The sequence below is a fragment of the Prionailurus viverrinus genome, chromosome A2, assembly GCF_022837055.1.
Source record: "Prionailurus viverrinus isolate Anna chromosome A2, UM_Priviv_1.0, whole genome shotgun sequence".
In the NCBI taxonomy this organism is placed as follows: Eukaryota; Metazoa; Chordata; class Mammalia; order Carnivora; family Felidae; genus Prionailurus; species Prionailurus viverrinus.
In genome coordinates, this window is record NC_062562.1 from 136801714 (window position 1) to 136816858 (window position 15145).

A 15145-nucleotide genomic window follows, 5' to 3' on the forward strand; every position below is an offset into this window, starting at 1 on the left:
TGCCACACCTTGGGCCCCATTTATGTTTCAGGCTTATTTCTTGTACTCCCAATGCACTAGCTTTATCAGTCTGTTATGTTCTTGCATGGTTTACCTGCAGATAAAGATCCCTGTGTTTACTTCCACTTATATTACCTTCGCTTATTCAAATTACATTCATCTTTCAATACCCAGCTCCAATGGTAGTATTTCCACAAAGTGTTCCCTGATTCTCCAGTGTGGTGTTTTTAACATTTATTTATTTTTGAGAGTGCAAGCGGGTAAGGGACAGAGAGAGAGGGGGGCAGAAGAGCTCAAGTGGGCTCTGTGCTGACAGCAGCAAGCCCAATGCGGGGCTCAAACTCAAACTGTGAGATCAAAGTCGGGCACTCAACCGACTGAGACACCTAGATGCCCTTCCAGTGTGGTGTTTTTAGAACATGCCCACAAATTGTTGGACTCTTTTCCCACAAAAGGTAGAATATAATTCCTTTCCCTTTAAATATAGGCTAGCCCTAGTGAATTGATTCCAACAAACAATGTGGTAGAAGTGACTTTTAAGTAAGACTGGGTTAGAAAAAGCCATACAGCCACCTGCTGCTCTCTTTCAACATGCAGCCCAAGATAGAGAGACCAGGTAGAGGGACCACAGAAAGACAGAGTGAGATGCCTGAGAAGCTCAACTATCCCAGCAGACCAGCTTTTTGAGTCTAGGCAGCATCAACTGCCAGACATGCAAACAAATGAACCCTCGGATGATTCCAACCCCTAAGCTTCAAGTCATCCAACTGAGGTCCCAGACATCATGAAGTAGAGACAATTTATCCCTGATATTCCCTGTCTTATTTCCCAAACCATAGAATAAATGGGTATTTAACAACACTAAGTCTCAGGATAACTTGTTACACAGCCATAATAATGGAAACTCACTTCTCTCATTTTATCTCTATATGGTCACATATGGTACTTAACATATTCTTTCACTATTTTTATTACTAAACTTGCTGTGTCTCCCACCCTAGATTGCTAGGTACTTGATGGCAGAACTCCTAGTTTATTGATTTTTGTATCTTCCGCAATGACTTGTCTTAAAATGTATTCAAAATTGGTAACTTCCAGCACAGACAAGAAATAGCCTTCCTAAGGCATGTTTCTGCTTTTGCTTGGTTCCAAATTCCTGGCCCTTATTGTCATTTATCTTCACCTTGCTTAATGAAATTAAAGACCTTATATTCCATCGACAATACAAAGACAACAAAATGTTGAGAACTGAATGTACAAGAATGAATGTAGCAACATGTGGAATGTAACTAATAAAATACAATAATATATATGAATGTAATATAAATACAAACAATATGCATTATGGGTCTGGTGTTAACCTTTCTAATCTTCACTTTAGGGAACTAATGGATTCTTAGCTGTGTGGCTAAGGGGAATGTTTCTGACCTTGTCTGGTCTGTATGCTCTCCTCTTCTTGAACTGGTTATGTATTCCATGCAAGGTGTTTTATGTCCCACGTCACATGTGCTGGATGTTGGTTCCTTTAAAGGATTGTCAAATGTAAAGAGTTGTCTATTTTAAAAGACAGCACAGAATGGTAGGAAAAGCCTGGACATACAGGGTTGAAATCCTGGGTGGAAGTTGCAGTTGGCTGATCTGCCTCCAGCAAACACTTTCACATTGATGATACTCAATCTCCTTAACTGAAAGAAGAGGAGGGAGACACTTACCTTACAGGGTTGTCAAAAACAAGTGACATTAAATACTAACAGTGAATAGGCAGTGATTGGTACATAGTTAGCATTCAAAACCATTAGGTATCTTATCAATTCCCTTAAATTTTCAAGGCAAATTTACTTAGGTTTAGAATTTTTGTGATCTTTATGTATAAAGAAGTTCACTTTTCTCCAACAGGCTCTACAACAGGCTGGAGCTGTGACTTGAAAAATTCTTCGGTCTTTCTGTCTCTGTCTCTCTGTTTCTCTCTTTTGAGCAAGCTCCTTTCCTTTCTCCCTTTTTGGTCTGCTAGACACATGCTAACCTAAACTAAGAGTGTTATTTCAGTCTCTGATATGTTTCCATAAAGAGAGAAGTTTTGAGGTATAATGTAATCAAAAAAGTGCTACCCTACTGAGCAGATATCTTTGATTCCATAATATTTTCTATGTTATAATTCTAAGTGTTCCCCTGGCTGTGGTTTTCAGAGCAGAGATTAGCTATATAACAATTTTATTACTTCTATGAATAGATTTCAAATCAATTTTTTTAAAGTACAGGCCCAAGAGATCAGTACCAGCTCTCTCTCCAACCCTTTTTCTTCACTTAGAGATACTACATCTGTTTATTATCCTTCCCTCTCATCCATTAGCTCACCAAATCTGGTTGATTGTTCCAGTGAAATACCTCTCAAATCTTCCCATTCTTCTTAACCCTGCTACCCCTAACATAATTAAGTTTAGATAAGTGCATCTCAAACTTTAATATGTATTGGAATCACTGAGTGAACTTATTATAATGAAATGCAGTCTCTGACTCAATCTTGGTGTGCCCCAAGATTCTGCACTTATAACAAGCTCCTGGGTTATGTAGACGATGCTGTTGGTCCAGGACCACATTCTGGGTTACTAAGATCTATATTATAGCAACAGCTTCATTCCTGGGCTCCCTGCCCTCACTCTTGCCTGTGTCAATCTTGATGATAAGACCAAAGTGAGAAATTTAAAATACAGGTCTGATCATATCTATTCTGTACCCCTACTCTCAGCCCCATCATCCTAACATTCTTTTCAATGGTCTCCCATAATTGTCAAGGTGAAGTCCAAACTCCTTCGCATAACTTAAAAGGCTTCTTAAGGGGCACATGGGTGGCTCTGTAGGTTGAGCATCAAACTCTTAATTTCACAGTCATAAGATCAAGCCCCACATTGGGCTCTGTGTTAAGTGTAGAGACTGCTTGCGATTCTCTCTCCCCCTCTCTCAAAATAAATTTATAAATAAACATTAAAAACAACTTCATCCCTCCTTGCTTCTACAGCATTATTTCTCTCTACTCTTTCATTCAGCATATATTTGATAAATGCTACTATGACACAGTTCCTGGCCATAGCCAAGAGCTTGCAATGCCCTTGGCTCATCTTTCTTCCTTCTAAAACTTTTTAGATGCTGCTCCCTCTGCTGTGAACATAATAATCCCTCCTTGTTTCTCTGCCTCCAACTTCCCTGGTTAGAGCCTCTTCATCATTCAGGACCAAACTTGGGATCATCTCTTCTGGAAGACTTCCCCTTCCCCCATTAGGTATTCCTCCTATATGGCAATCTATTTGTAACATCTGCCTTGCACAGTGCTGGGACAGAGTAGGAACCCAGAGACTACCTGAATGAATAAATAGCATTTATGTTGTTGTATTTTAATGGATTATTTGACTATTTCCCCATAGTAAAGTTTTTGAGGGCAGGAACCATTATTCATCTTTTATCTCTAGTGGTGCCAAGGCAACTCAGTAAATATTAGTTGAACACGTGAATGAACGAGTGCATAAAAGAATAAATTAAAAGGTGGCCCAAGATCTCCAAGTCAGAGATATAAGCAAAGTTATGAATGGATTAAAATGTTACAGCTGAAGAAAATAATAAATGCCAGACTCAGATATGGGCTGGAGACAAGGAGGAAAGATCAATGCTCAGGTTTCTAGGGTTCTGTGAGGAATAAGAGTACTACGGGTAAAATTCCCGAACAATCAGGTTTGACAGAAGTTGGATGCAAGTGTAATTGTATAGAAAAAAAAACAACAACAAACACTGGAAAAAAACAAAGAGAAGTTCAGCCAAAATCAGTTTTCACAGCTCCCAGATGTTCTGCTAAACTCTTAAAAATTCTCCAGTTTTTAAGTAGTAACTACCTAGTAGAGTGGCTAAGCAAATGTGTTACCAATTAGGGAGTATTTCAAAGGGAGGACCAAAGAGAGATAATTGGAGCACATCTTTTACTGAGCCATGATTATACCCATATGTTCACAAGAAGAAACGCCATATAAGACAGTGAACATATATTTTGTACTTTCCTCTCACTCTTGACCTAGTGTGTCTTGAGAATTCTCATGCTCAGGATTCTACATTGGAGAGAAGATTATTTTCCGGTGAACGCATGCCATTCAAACAAAATAGAGTCGTCCCTGACCTCCTGGTGGTTTAAATTAACAACAGACGTGGCAAACCAGACAACAAGCAGAGCCATTGTGCTGGGATCAGGGTAAAGACAAGCAGTGGTGAAGCACAGGGGAGGACTTTGCATCAGATGGGGCCTTGGGAATGCTTCCTGAAGTCCTGGCAACAAAATAAAATAAAACAACTCTTAAAATTAAAAAAAAAAAAAAATCAAACAAAACAAACCAACAAACACACAAAAATCCAAACTAACAAACCAATCAGACAAAAAACCCAAAGGCTGTTAACAAAAAAAAGTCCTCAAAGTGTTCAAACAAGAGGCAGGCTCATCTGAAATCTGAGGAAGATATCTGGAAGCAGCGTTTTTCCAACTCCTCTTTCTCCTCTGCTCTCCCTCCTTAGCTTTCTCATCCCCTTGCCCTTCTGTCTTCCCTCCTCCCACCTCCTCCAGTCTAATTCCTATAGTATCTCCCATTGCTGGGGGTGTGGATGAAGGCAAGTTAGATCCTGCTTGGAGGGTGGGGTGGGTGAGAGGCAGATCCAAGAGCCACAGCTGAAGTCCCAGCTCAGAGTCCCTGGGATCCTGATGGGAACAGGAATTCCAACCTGATCCCTGCAGCCGGCTAGGTGGCATTCTTGCCCTCCTCAGCTCACATTCAGGGCCCTTGGTACTTGAAAGATAAACTGGTCCAGTTTTGACAGAAATCACACAGGGAATAGAAGGTGGGAAGATCTAGGAGAATCCCATCCCATGAATTACCAAAGACCCAGGCACCAAATGACTATCTTGGCCATCTGTGTAAACAGATTGGAAAAGTCTAGCCCCACCCACCTCTAGGTTATCCACTGAGCTTCTACTATTTTTATACATTTATATTTTTACATGTTCTGTAAAAGTTGTGTCAATTTTAGCACTTTAAGTGCGTTAAATCTTTAATTTCAATGATGAAAAAAATTAGATGAGTTCTGAGTTTTAAAAATCACATTTTCACTTAAATTAAGGCCAAAATGTCAATGCCATGTTGTTGTGCTACAGTACATCTTTGAGAGTAACTTGTTTACTCAGGTTGGCAGTTCATCCATCATGATGGAGAGAGTTCTTTATTCTCTCTGAACTCAGTCACAGCAGAGTCAAACAAGGGTAAGTAAAATGATTTCTGGGAAAATATAAATAAGACTACTGTAGAATTTTCATATCATAGAATTCCATAAAGAGGGCTGTTTCATTTCCAGTTTCTCTTATAACCATGGGCTGTTAGTGTAAGGACTATTCTTTGGAAAACTTTTTTTCTTTTCTTTTCATATAGCATTCTTATAGAATATGGGTAATCGTTGAATCCATGAAGTAAACCAAACTCCGAAGACAGAGTATTTAGAGGGAGAAGGCAAAGAGGTGCCAAGACTAAAACCATGGGGAATGCATTGATGTGGGTTCTGACAAGGAAAAAGTAGACATAGCTAACAGGAGTGGTCAGGCAGGTAGGACAGAACCAGAAACTAATTGTGTAGATCAGGGAGAAGAGACTTTTTTTTGTTGTTTTTTGTCTTTTTAATATGAAATTTATTGTCAAATTGGTTTCCATACAACACCCAGTGCTCATCCCAACAGGTGCCCTCCTCAATGCCCATCATCTACTTTCCCCTCCCTCCCACCCCCCATCAACGCTCAGTTTATTCACAGTTTTTAAGAGCCTCTTATGGTTTGGCTCCCTCCCTCTCTAACTTTTTTTTTTATTCCCTTCCCCTCCTCCATGGTCTTCTGTCAAGTTTCTCAGGATCCACATAAAAGTGAAACATATGGTATCTCTCTTTCTCTACATGACTTATTTCACTCCGCATAACACTCTCCAGTTCCATCCATGTTGCTACAAAAGGCCATATTTCATTCTTTCTCATTGCCAAGTAGTATTCCACTGTGTATATAAACCACAATTTCTTTATCCCAGGGAGAAGAGAGTTTTAAGAAAGGTGAACATAATGGCCTCTAATTCTGCATTTTCAAGATGTTAGTCCTTGAAATTACCTTATAAAATTCACTGCTTGGAATTCAAGGATTATTTACACAAGAGTGACTCTCTAAAATTTAAAAATGTTTTAAGTCTAGGCTTTTATTTTTAAAGTTGTCATAGTTAAATAGAAATAAAGGAAACAGGGCAAATTGTTTAATTAATGGGAGTTTCCCTCTTATTAATACAACTCAGCTGTGGCATATAACCCAGTCCTTCTCCTTGTCAAGGTTTTATGTTAAATCACCAGCCACTTTCTCCTTAAAGTTTCTTTGAATCTCCTCCAAATAAAGGAGCTCCTCAGAGCCTCCTGAGCCTGGTGTCTAGAAAGCAGGCCAGAGGACCCCTCAACTGGCTGCACAGGCTAGGGGAGAGCGACAGCAGGCAAAAAGAACCAATGGTGCCACATGCCTTTTCCCTTTGGATCTGGTCCCTTTTCTTCACCCACAATTACTCTCCCTTGAGACTTTGATGCTGATGGGTTTTTACCATACTACCTTATATTAAGAAAGTTTTTTTTAAGCTTTGCTTTTGGTCAATTTTATTTTTAAATCTCTCAGTATGTTTCTTTTTGAGCAGCTAATTTAATCAATTTCATAAACCTGACTCGGCCAGTTCTGAGAAAAGTTCACTGAAACCACCTGGGTGGTTAGAAAAGAAAAAGAAAGAAAAGTGCCCACCTTTGTGACTAAATTGATTGTCATCTTTCTATTGATAATACAGGTGGAAGAGTTATAATCCATCACCTGTGGGCCAGAATGTGTCTGTACCCCACCCCCATCCACATCACCCAGCCATATTCAACAAATTGATCTTGCTTGATTCTTCTTATTTTTAATGTTGATTTATTTTTGAGAGAGAGAGAGAGAGAGCAGGGGAGGGGCAGAGAGAGAGGGAGACACAGCATCTAAAGCAGACTCCAGGCTCTGAGCTGTCAGCACAGAGCCTGACATGGGGCTCGAACCCACAAGCCATGAGATCATGACCTAAGCCAACATCAGATGTTTGACTGAGCCACCAGGCATCCCGATCTTGTTTGATTCTTGATCCCAAAGTCCTTTTCGGGGATCATCGTACTGCTAGTGCTACTGCTACTGCAACTGAGATATTGCTTTATTTTTCTCTCAATGAAGCTCAGGTATTAGATTAGGGGGAAGTGAAGAATTTATCCTAATGGCTTATTATCTCTGCAGGCAACATTAACCTGAACACAATTCTGCTAGCTATGCAACACTGCTCAATCATTGAGTAACTCGTTTACATATATTGATGTAAGTAAGTCTCTGTACACATTTAGTTTCCATTATCACCATCAAGGGAATTAGCTAAGCTTTTATCACAGCATGTGCTGACCAGTGTTGAAGCTACTTGTGATATGGAATTATATTTTTTAAATTTTGGACACGTAAAACAATAACCTTTTAATTTTTTCATTTCAGATTCACTCATACCATATATCATTACTCCAAATGAGCAAAGTCTGTATTTTGTTTCATGGAACCTTTGAACACCCTGCATTTATTTCCATGTGACAGCTCCTGCAATTATTAAAACCAGACACTGCCCAGGATCCTCATGGAGATAAGTCCTTATGGATAGCTAAATTTTCCAGTAACAGGAAGCTTTATTATTTTAAGCAAAGAACTTTATTCTTAGTTGGAAGCTTTGGAAAATAAGATTCATATTCTGTTTTCCTAAACAAAAGGTCATATGATCATTTAGGAACAACATTATAACCAGTAAAATCCTGGTGACATACCTGGGTCCACTTGCCCCGGTACTAACTGGGCCTAGACTGACATGTTTTCATATTATTAAACGTGATTAGCACTGTTTTTCTGTATTTTACTTGTTATCATCAGCCCTTTTCTCCCTTTTCTATTTTGCTACCCCAAATCAATCATGAGTTTGGAAATGAGTTTACAAATCTTAATAGAATTGTGTATATTAAATGTAAATAGATATTGTATAAAAAAGCAGATTTTGAAAAAAATTTTAATGTTATTTATTTTTAAGACAGAGAGAGAGACAGAGACAGAGACAGAGCACAAATAGGGGAGAGGCAGAAAGAGAGGGAGACACAGAATCCAAAGCAGGCTCCAGGCTCTGAGCTGTCAGCACAGAGCCCGATGTGGGGCTCAAACTCATGAACCACGAGATCATGACCTGAGCTGAAGTGGGATGCTTAGCTGACTGAGCCACCCAGGTGCCCCCAAAAGCTGATTTTTTAAATAAACATGGCATATCTTTCCTTTTATTTAGTTCTATTCCTTTTTTTCTTTTTCATTTTTATTTAAATTCCAGTTAGTTACCATACAGTATAATATTAGTTTCAGTGTACAACTTAGTGATTCAATACTTACATTCAACAGCTGGAAAAACTGATTTTTTAAAAAAATACACAAGCTTTGCTGCAGTGTAGAATTCAGGCTGGTTACGCAGAGGCCTTTTTGCTTTCCTCCTGTGCCCTTTGCAGGTGTTTTCAGCTCGCTTGCCTGGTCGGGGTGGGGAGACAGAGGAGTGACTTTGAGGATAAATAGCATCTGAATAAATCAGTTATCACTGAAGGCAGAGCTCTAAGGATCTGATATGTGCCATTCCTTGGAACGTTTCAGAGTCTCAAATGCCACTAAGAAGCATTGACGTAGAATAAGGTGGTCCAGATATGAGGGACAGGGCAGAATTAACAGGGTATTAAAGAAAAATCACTCCAGTTTTATGTAAGTTTAGTTAGTACTATGCTACAGTGGCTCAAAGATTGTCACATCTGTGATATCCTATTGTATTTAGATGTTCCCTGGAAACTGTATGTCTGAAGGAAACAGAGACAGAGGAGACAAGACAGAGACAAAATCATGCCATCAGTGAAAATTATAAAACATACATTCTCAATAGAGGTGAAAACTGGCTTTCAGGAGGAGAAAATCCTATTTTTATATAAAAAGTGCAGATAAGCATATACAGTAGATAAACACATACACAGCATACCTGTGGTATTAAAGTTTCATAGGGAGTGGTGTCAGAAAAATAATGTTTAAATAGACTACTTGGGTGGAGTGACAATATGAAAAAAAGGTTGAGAAACACTGCTCTAAGACATGAAATCTGAGACCAGCCCCTCTGAATGAAGGAGGAAGGATGGGGTGTTGGCAGATGCAGTGGGCCTACAGGCACCACTGTTAGTATGTCAACAGATGGCCCTGTCTTCCTCTAGTTCCTTTCTCTCATTCACCCATGCTGCACTTTTTACCCCAATGGAACCACCTGCATTTCTCCAAGGTGGCATTCTGTTTCTTGATGCTGAGCCTTTGCACATGCTGTTCCTTTGGCCTGGGATTCTCTTCTCCCTCTTTCTTACCTGCTATCTCATCCTTCAACATACAACTCAAGCATCACCTCGTCCAGGAAGGTTTCCAGATATGTGCAAAACAACAACAAAACTGACTATACAAACTATAGAAAGCAGGATAAACTGACAACAGGGATGTTGTGCCATTGAAGAATGCTGACTCTGGACAAAAACCTGAATGCAGTAAGAGAGAGTGCCATATGACTATTTGTAGGAAAAGTGTTCTGGGTAGAAACAAATACCCTGAAGTGAAAGCAGGTCATCAGACTCACGGAAGGTCTCTGTATCTGAAACCAACAACAGAGAAGGGAAGTCACAGGAAATTAGGCGGGAGACGTGATGGGGAGTCATATCATATGGGGCATTGTAGTGTTAGGGCTTTGAATTTTCTACCAAGTATTATGGAAAATTACTAGATCATTAACAGCAGGGTGTACCATGAGTTGACTGATGGATTTAAGGCCTCTCTGTAGGCTGTTGTGTGGATAATTAATGGTCGAGGTACAAAGAGCAAAGGCAAGGAGTCCAGGTAGAAGGCTAGCAGGAGAGTGTAGGGGAAATGGAAGTTGCTTGGACTAGTGTGTTAGCGACTAAGTAGGTGAGAAATGGCCCAGAGTCCTGTGCCCCTTCCAGTTTCCTAGACACGTGGAAAACTCCTCCCCACACTGCAAACCTCAGGCCAAGCACCCAAACATCTGGAAACCTTCCCCAGCCACTCCAGGTTCATGGGACTCTCCCTTGTCAGGACTCACAGCTCTTAGTATATTCTTCTAGTTCTACACTTCCTTTATTTCTTTGTAATACTTACTTATATATCCGTCTTTTGTACCTCACTGCAAACTCTAATGGTTAATTTTATGTGTCAACATGAGTGGGCCATAGAGTATCCAGATATTGGGTTAAACATTATTCCTGGGTATGTCCCTGAGGGTGTTTCTGGATTAGATCAACATTTGAATCTGTAGACAAGTAAAGCAGATCACCCTCCCCAGGGAAGGTGGGCCTAATCCAATTCATTGAAGGCCTGAGTAGAATAAAGGGCTGAATAAGAAAGAATCCCTTCTGTCTACCTGACTGACTCGAAGCTGGGCCTTTGGTCTTCTTACCTTTTGCCTCAGCTTCAGATCGGAACTTATGCCATTGTATCTCCTGGGTCTCCAGCTTGCTGATGACTGTAGGTCTTAAATTTCTCGGCTTCCTTCTCAGATTTTTTTTATAGTAAATCTCTCTATATCTAGAGTAAATCTCTTTCTATCTATACCAGTTTCTTACAGTAAATCTTTATCTATATTTATATCTAGGTACTCTAGTGAGTCACCACTTAGAGGAGTTTTACTCCTTAACAGATTTCATTGGCATAGTTTTGGTGCGAGTATCCAGTTTTTAAAAAAAAATGTGCTCAGACAGGAAGGCCAAGTCTATGTGGCGGTGGCAAAGTTATACTGTGGTTTCATGTTAGTCACCTTATAATTACTGCCACTGTAATTAGTGCCACTTAATGTATGCTACTGAAACTAAAGATATTTATCCCAGACTGGAAAAAGTGTCTTAGCTTTTAAAAAATGTCTGATGGAAAAAAAAAAGAAGAATCTTTACCTCCATATGCTATTGGTTCCGTTTCTCTGGAGACCCCAGACTAATAAAAGCTCCTTGAGGGCAGATTATTTAATCATCTTGTGCTATAGACTAAATATTTGTATCTCCCTCCCTCCCCCCCAGTTCATATGTTAAATCCTAATCCCTAATGTGATAGTATTTGGAGGTAAGACCTCTGGGAGGTGATTAGGTCATGATCATGGAAGCCTCATAAATGGGATAAGTGACCTTTTATTTTATTTTTTTAAAATTTTTTAATGTTTATTTATTTCTGAGATAGAGAGAGACAGAGCACGAGTGGGGGAGAGGTGGAGAGAGAGGGAGACACAGAATCTGAAGCAGGCTCCAGGTTCTGAGCTGTCAGCACAGAGCCCGACACGGAGCTCAAACTCACAAACCATGAGATCATGACCTGAGCCAAAGTCAGTTACTCAACCGAGTGAGCTCCCAGGCACCCCTATAAGTGCCCTTTTAAAGGGACCTCATAGAATTCCTCACTCCTCTGCTGTGTGAGGACACAGTGCCTATGAATCAGGAAGCAGTTTCTCACCAGACATCGAATCTGCTGGCACTGTGATCTTAAGAGTTCTCAGCCTCCAGAACTGTGAGAAATAAATTTCTGTTGTTTATAATCCGCTCAGTTGATGGCCTTTTGTTATAGCAGTCCAAATGGACTAAGATATCTTCGCATCTGAAAGGCCTAAGTAGCCAACATCAACAAACTTTCACATTGTGCCTAAGCATTTTACAAGTGTTATTTCATTTGATACAACAAGATGATGAGGTAGGTGTTATTATTACCCCATTTTCAAATATGGAAACTAAGGCACTGACAGTTTAAGGGACTTGTCCAAACCCATAGCACTGGCTACAGAACTAGCTAGAAAGTGGTTGCAGTAGTCCTCAAACCCATCTCTCTAAACACAGAGATTTCACTTTTAGCCATTTTGCAACTCTGCCATAATAAATGTTTTGTTCTTGAACCTTGGAGAGAACCCAAATTGGTTTGAGATTAAAGTGAGATGGAATGAAATGATCAGTAATTATGTAAACATCTTGTTCAGTCTCTAGTGACATCTCAGCACTTCTATGCTATAGTTTATCTGATAAAAGAAGCATTGGTTTGGGCCAAACTTCTCTGAGACTGAGGATCACAGGAATGCACTTCTGGGTCTACCAGGGGCATGGCAGTTGAGTTTGTCAGCCTCAATGGGCCTTCATGATCCTTTGGGGCATATATGCTGTTGATCATTTTTATCTAAAATTGTCCTACCATCATCTATCGCTGAAATGGCTGCAGACCTATTGTTAGTTTAATGATAAAAAAAAAAAAACATTCTGGCATGTTTTCCTAGTTATGGTAATAAATCTGTACTCTTCTATTCATACAGGTACCCTTTGAAATGATCACTTGTGCTTTTAATAACTGACTAAATATGATCAATGCACAAAGCACAATGAGCTATTGGACACTGTCACCTCAAAGCATTTTTAGAGCAAAGCCAAGTATAAATAAATACACAAACAAGTAACTAACTAAACCCACAACTTTAGCTTAACAATCACAATGTGCTTAGTTTAGCAAACACCAATGCGAAAACATTTTCCTGAGAGACACACATGGGAAGAACCTGATGATTCGCTAAACAGGTAGCCTCATGTAGTTAAAATTATTTAGCAGAATTTCCACCTTCACTCTTTTCTCCTGCAAAAGACATGGTGTTTTTTGTCTTCATCCCTTTGTTCTTTTCCTTTGCTGACACTGGGTGTTGAGCTGCTATAGAAAACAAGAGGCTTCCGCTGTGTTACATGGACAGCCTTGCTCTCATCACCTCCTACCTCCCACCCGCTCCTCACTTGTGATTGCAGAAAGCCTACTGTCTTTATGTAAATCTAATGGCGCCTTAGTGAATTATTCCCAAGTACCATGACAAACATTAAGAATACAAAATATTAGCAGAGAGGCTGTGACTTTTAGACTGTGGTTTTTCTCAGAATCAGTGGGCTTGTTTTTCCAGTCTTTGTTGTCCTTTCAGCACACACCAAAGAAGTCTCTGGCCCTAAAGAGAATGCTGTGTTTACAGATCAGAGGTAGAGAGGTTCACAGAGTTCTTCTGAAAATGAAGGAAAGCTCCCTTTCCAAGGCTGTTGCACCACAGATGTTTATAGTGTTCCTTGACAAGTGGGATCTTGAGGGATCTCATAACCTGTAACTTTTTTCTAATGGTCAGGGTATTTTTTGGCCAGGGACACACAAAAGGCAGCATAGGGGGGACAGAAGAAGGTACAGAATCTGAACTGGAGATGTACCTACTCATGGAGGGCTGGCCCTGGCCAATGTTGGGAAGTTAGCAAAAGAATGGGCCGTCAGCTCTATTAGCCTCTCCTAAAAGATGCCCTCCCTCATCCTCACCATTTGAGACATGTCTTCTTCCCATTCCTCAGGTTTTCTCCAGCCTCCCTACAAAAGCCTCTTTATGGAGTCAATAGAAAATGTGACAATGTGAAATACTAGAAACAGTACCCAATATATCCTCAGCTAAGTCCTGGTCCCAACATCACCATATACTACTGGTTTGATTTAGGGCAAATGGTTCAACTCTGATCCCCTGTTTCTTCATCTATGAAATGGGGATCTCCTCCCAGTTCACCTCACAAACATATTTTTAGGATCAAGTAAGAAAAGACATGTAGGCATGCTCTACAAAATCTAAGTACTGTGCAAATATAAGACACAATCGATTTCTACTTGATTGTCTTGCACATGGTGCTCGGTGGATACTCTGAGTGATTGCTAAATGAATACACTGTCTCATTTGACAAATGTTATCATTCTGAGAGATATTTGCAATTCCACAGGGGTAAATCTGTCATAATTGGGAAGGGAAACTTAACCACTAAAGTCATTCGTTTTCAATCAAATTGAATAATCAAGTTGAATAATTAAATTGCATTGTTAAAATCACTTATTAGGTACCATGGGGCTGGTACACTGTTAGTAACCTCAAGCTGTAGACCAATCTGGTCATCCTAACAGGGATGATGCTGTAGCCACTTATGGTTCCATTATCAAATTGTTTCAACCCTATATAAGTTCCATTATATATCAGAGAAGCTGGGAAGTAAAACAAAACAACAAATGACATTTCTAACATTGCCTTGAAGCCATGAGAAGCATGTAACTTATCTGCCAATCAGTTGAACCCACAGTGAGGTTTGGACACAGAGCTGACTATATAAAGTAATGCACAGGGGTACCTGGGTGGCTCAGTCAGTTGAGCATCTGGCTCTTGATTTTGGCTGAGGTCATGATCTCATGATTATGAGATTGAACCCCACAGCTGGCTCCATGCTGACAACGTAGAGCCTGCTTGGGATTCTCTCTCTCTCATTCTGCCTCTCTCTGCCTCTCCTGCTCTCTCTCTCAAAAATAAATAAATATTTTAAAAAATTAAAAAATAAAGTAATGCGCATGTGCCTTGTGGCAAGCACAGTAGTGAAGGCATCTGGTGTTGCAGGGTCAACACTACGGCAGAATTCCAGCATCCAACATCTTGATTTGCTTGACTGAGAAATCACTGCCTTTGACAGAGTCTACTTAGAAATGACTAAATTATTTCTTCTTCTATCAGGGATGATGGGGAATAAGAGTCAGATATTACAGCCATTAAGGACAAGTAAATATATATATATATATATATATATATATGTATATATATATATATATATATATATACAAGTGTCCTACGTGTGTGTGTGTGTGTGTGTGTGTATATATATATGTATATATATATGTATATATATATGTATACGTATATATACGTATATATAAAACCCCTGCATTATTCCAGGGGTTAAGGGCATATAACTTTTTTTTTTTTTTAATGTTTTTTGTTTCAACGTTTATTTATTTTTGGGACACAGAGAGACAGAGCATGAACGGGGGAGGGGCAGAGAGAGAGGGAGACACAGAATCGGAAACAGGCTCCAGGCTCCGAGCCATCATCAGCCCAGAGCCCGACGCGGGGCTCGAACTCCCGGACCGCGA

General features: G+C 39.8%; 1 long non-coding RNA gene across 1 annotated transcript in view; it reads right to left on the minus strand.

The window, feature by feature from the left end:
* Nucleotides 1-3938: 3938 nt before the first annotated feature.
* Nucleotides 3939-15145, minus strand: part of LOC125160606 (uncharacterized) — a 101383-nt gene continuing 90176 nt past the window's right edge. Inside the window, exons 5-6 of the long non-coding RNA XR_007150296.1 lie at nt 8516-8647; nt 3939-4305 (exon numbers count right to left, since the gene is read on the minus strand). This is a non-coding gene — a long non-coding RNA (uncharacterized LOC125160606). The remainder of the gene's footprint in view (nt 4306-8515; nt 8648-15145) is intronic.